General features: G+C 41.8%; 1 protein-coding gene across 1 annotated transcript in view; it reads right to left on the bottom strand.

The window, feature by feature from the left end:
• Positions 1–5,188, bottom strand: part of LOC102834369 (chromosome unknown open reading frame, human C10orf11) — a 1,226,642-nt gene that overhangs the window by 438,380 nt on the left and 783,074 nt on the right. The gene's annotated exons all lie outside the window — the stretch shown is intronic.

Genomic DNA, 5,188 nt, shown 5'->3' with positions numbered 1-5,188 from the left:
AGGAGAATATTGAAAGTGCCATGGGCTGCCAAAAGAACCAACAGATCTGTGTTGGAAGAAGTGCAGCCAAAATGTTCTTGGAGGCCAGGATAGCCAAACTTCATCTCTCATACTTTGGACATATTGTTAGGAGGGACCAGTCGCTGGAGAAGGATATCATGTTTGGTAAGGTGGAGGGTCAGAGAAAAAGAAGAAGACCGCCAATGAGATGGATTGGCCAAGTGGCAGCATTGATGGACTCAAGCGTGGCAATAATAGTGAGGATCGGACAGTGTTTCATTCTGCTATGCATAAGGTCACTATGAGTCGGTACTAACTCGATGGCACCTAACAACAACAACAATACACTGTTAAATTTTAAGAGTTATGAGAAGACACAAGAGTATTATGAAGGTACACTCCATTTCCAAAAGGGTTTGATGGGGCAGCTACATGACCTGATGACAGAAACAACTAGGTAGCAATAAGAGAAGATAAGAAAGAAGAGTCCCTGGAAATCAAAGTATCATGGGGTCACATAAGAATTGGTTAAAGCCTATGAGAAATTGTGTGAGAGGAAGCGCTTCACAGAAGAAAGGACCCCTGAGGTAAGACACCTGGGTACAGTTCATGTTGTTCCCAGAGGGTCTTGTGGCTTCTTGATGAAATGCCATTCCCCCTTTCAAGTCCAACCTAAGCAAGCATTTTCTTCTCTTTGCCTCCCCTTAGGATTGCACAACACTTGGTGGATGGAAACCTCTGATAGAATACTGCAGTTAATTGCTTTCTTGGCCAACTGTGAGATTCTCTACCCAGAGTCCATTTCTTTCTTCATCTTTGTCACTCAGATACAAGTACAGGGCCTGCCACACAGAAGGCCCTGAATACATACCGAGTTAATGAACAAGTAAAGGAGAGGAGGAAGGAGAGAAAGTATTTCATCTATTTCTGTCTTTCTGTCTTCCTGTCTTCTCCCAAACTGCCTGGAAGCCGTTGACAATCTCACCACGTTAGGCGACAGTGACAAGGATTTCTCCAATAGGCAGCTGGTACCAGCATCTTCCCTATGCTGCTAACTGATTGGGGATTGGGTGGAGGGGAGAGATGTTAGCATGATGTTTTACTCAGCAGGCACAGTGCTGAGGCACATTTTTAATGATTTACCAGTTCTACTTGACTGAGCCTGCACCCTGTAAGTGGATCATATGATCAACCATCACAAGTTAAACTGCTTTTGTTGCTCACAAGGCATGCATGGTGGGCTGGCTGCATGGCACCGGGGCTCGCACGCAGCTGTGTGTAAGACAAGGAGAGGTTACATACAACAGGCAGTTAATGGCTCATACCAGCAGCCCTCGACTTCAGTCGGCACATGCGGCTGAATTTTAAAAAGGTAAATGACCTTGCAGCTGGGAGTTTTAACTATGTGCTTTTACCTATTTGTACCTGGATAAGTAAACATTTGCAGCACGTCAAAAGGCCCTGTAAGCACTATTGTAGCCATAGGCTAATCCCTTTCTCTCTGGATGAAAGACTCCAAAACAAACCGGGGGAAAAAAATCATTTTCTGCCTCAAGTAGCACAAAGGTAAAAAGGGGCAATGGTGATAATGACTTCCATTTGTTATAACTTTCAGAAGGCACCAAAGCTCCAGTTCTAACCAGATGAAGGGTTCCACTTTCCAAGAAGAGTGACAGAAACAACAGACCCCCAGATAGAGAGAAGGGTTCCGGGCTGAGACAAACAGAACCACCTCCTCCTCGCCAGAGAACCTGACTCAGGAGGCTCGAATGAACATCACCACATTTGTCTGACTCCCCCACAGGACCGCTTCTCCTAACTGCTATCACACCCCTTTGGGACCAAAAGGTAGCTCCATTTGAGTTCTTTTCTACTTTACTCTCAATCTACAGAGGAGAATTCACACAAGTGGAGCTTCACTCACTGGTCCATCTCCCTCCTACTTTGAGAAGAATCAACATTTAACTCCTTGTAACAGACCCTTCAGAAGCCTTCACGGGACGCAGAGTTCCCAGAGCCATATCTGAACTTGTCTCTAGAAAAGAACAGAATATTTGTGATTTACAATCTGAGAGAGAACTTTGGTGACGCTGTTATTTTAAGAACTCGTCAGTCAGTTGCGATTAAGATAACATTTATTTCAACATAAACTGAGATTGTCATGAGAACAGGCAGAAGGTATCTGGGAACATTTAAGGCATTTCACAGGCGATGAATCAACACAGGCAGTCCAGTGCAATGATAAGACGCTGGACTAGTGCAGGAGAATTCGGGGCTGTACAGTGGCTCTGCCCCCTCAACAGCTGTGGGCCTCCCAACCCACCACTGGGCGTTTTTGTACCTCAGATTGCAATCCCTGTTTGGTAATTCTACTGAGCATCTATCTATTCCGAATCAAGAACTATTACATACTGAAAATACGTGTGTTAGGGTATGGTAGAGGATCTCTAGGTATCATCCACGCATAGAAGTACCAACAGATAAACAACAACAACAAAAACCCAGAAAAGCTGCACTCTAATTTTACTCTGAGAGTACTGTGTCTCTGTAGGGTAAGCACTTAGACTGATAACCACAAGGTCAGCTGTTCGAGACCAGCAGCCACACTGCAGGAGAAAGACAAGATTTTCTTTTCCTGTAAAAATACGGCCCTGGAAAGCTTACACAGGGTCACTATTAATTGGAATTGATTTGATGGCATTTAAGAAGAGCAACAACAATATTGGTACTTTGATGCTGGCCAGAGAACGAAAACAATCTGCAAAATACCGGAAATACGTTCTTCCCTGCGATTCAGTTAATATGGGTCAGTCCAAAGTGGCTGGATTATATCCACGAAAGAAAATAGCACTCTTAGGTCCAATATACAGTTTTAATAAACTTTATTAAATTTCCATTGATCCATATGCAAAAATAATTTGTTTACAATTTGAACCAAGTCTACTAACTGATGCCTAACTCAATAAAGGAAGACGCTGAGAAACAACAGCTGTGTGGCTATTAACACATTATGCCATTAAAAACATTAAACAGTTGGGTTTGATAACGAGTCAAAGTTAACCCCTTGAATATCTTCAACAGGAGATCAATACTGGTGGTGTGCTGTGGAGTCAGTTCTGACCCTGCAAAGGGCTTCTGAGACTGTAAATCTTCATAGCAGCAGAAAGCCTCATCTTTCGCCTGCAGAATGGTTGATCGTTTCAAACAGCTAATCTTGAGGTTAGCAGCCCAAGTCATAACTACTACACTATCAGAGATCACTATTAAAGGTTACTTTTTCAGGGGAAGTCATGAATGTAAAAAGGGATTTCTCTCCATGTTTTGAATGAACCGGCAATGATGAAACACTCACCTATGCGCTGCTCACAGCTGTCTAGGAACCTTCCCTAAAAGTGGGACATCAGTGGGCAGTGGGGTTTAGAAGGATGTCTTGATAATGAATTAGATTGTTGACATACAAATATGATTTGTATTGTAGTCTATACTTTAATACTTACATAAATGGTTTAGGGTCGACATTGTGCTAATGAGGCCAGCGCCAGGGTCAAGGCATGATCCTTAGACAGTTGGCTGTATTTTATGATCATATATGTAAACCAACCAATAAGTCAATCACAAGTATTCACTGAGAACTAAATCAAGTCCCTAATGTGCTATGGGATAATGCATTGGACTGCAAAGTCAGTTTGAACTGCAAGGTCAGCGGTTCAAATTCCCCAGCCGCTCCTAAGAAATCCTATACAGGTTCGCTATGAGTCAGAACCGACTTGACAGCACTTAACAACAACAATCCCAAATTATATATCTAGACAAGAAGATAAAATTAAGAGGCATGACAATTTGAAAACAATTACATACTATCTAACTCTGTAGTAATTCTGAAGATCTATAGAAGTCCAAGGAAAGAGATGAATGAACACTAACAAAGAGAGGATGTTAAGAAGGAAATCGAAGTGATCTGTGCTTTGAAAGAAGGGTAGTATTTAGATAAATGCAAGGAGAAATATTAACAGTCAAGAGAGAAATCTGAAGACGTGGATTGAGCAGGGCAAAGGGAGGAACATGGAAGGGAATCCGGACACCGTTAGTTCTCTTACTGGTTGTAAAGGGTACAAGGGAAGACGGCTGTTAGTTCTCTTACTGGTTGTAAAGGGTACAGGGGAAGATGGCTGGGATTGATCAGTGTGTATCCATCACCCTATTATAAGAGCAAACCACAGAGCGCATCCAAAGCAAAGGCATGCCCGTATCTATGAAAGGCAGCTCCGTTTTTGGAAAATCAAGCTTTACTTAGTAACCAGGTTAGTGACTAATGTGATTTCTTAGAATCCTGTATGATCACTGAATAAAATAAGAAAATGATTGGAAATACATGAGCGAACCTTGAAGTTTTCAGCCTGATAGTGAATTTTATTTGTTACAGATCCTTGCATGCTGAGATTTATTTGTTCGGTTCTTCCAAAAAAGTTTTCTGAAATGGTCCTCCAGGTCTGATTTCACCCCTTCCAGTACAATGAGCAAGCACTTCTTTGAGCGGCAACACATCACTCTGTTTAATGATAACTCTTAGATAATGTCCTTTTTACATTGAGCCTACATGGTCAACGGTTCAACCTCACCAGCTGCTCCTTGGACACTGTATACAGGGACGCTATGAGTTGGAACTGACTTGATGACACTTAACGACAACAATCATTAAAACACAGACCCTAGATTTTCTCCTAAAGCAACTCCACTTCATCATGCACACAATACTACTTCAATTATTTGAAAGAAGATTCTTTGTAATTCCTTCATTTCTTTTGATTTGAGGTAAAATATTTCCATAACACTAAACAGTCTGGTTCCTCTCCTGCAGGTGCTCATTAATTTTTATGATTTTCATAAAACATAGAACCTGAAACAATATGGATTTAAATATTCCATTATGCCCAAATAGGCAATACCTTTCCAAGATATATCTAATGCTGGACTATGTCAAATCTAAGCCAAATAAAAGGAGGCCTGGTGGAATGATGGGTTAAGTATATGACTGCTAACTGAAACGTTTGTGGTTCAAACTCATCAGTCACTCCTTGGAACAAAGGTGTGGCAATCTGCTTCCATAAAGATTACGTAGTTGTTCTAGTTCCAACTCATACAGACCCTGTATAGGGTTTCTGAAGAGCATCTGGTGGATTTGAACCAC

This window comes from Chrysochloris asiatica, unplaced genomic scaffold, assembly GCF_000296735.1.
Source record: "Chrysochloris asiatica unplaced genomic scaffold, ChrAsi1.0 scaffold00020, whole genome shotgun sequence".
NCBI lineage: Eukaryota > Metazoa > Chordata > Mammalia > Afrosoricida > Chrysochloridae > Chrysochloris > Chrysochloris asiatica.
The sequence above is the reverse complement of the archived record's forward strand: the minus strand, read 5'-3'. Positions and strand labels throughout refer to the sequence as shown.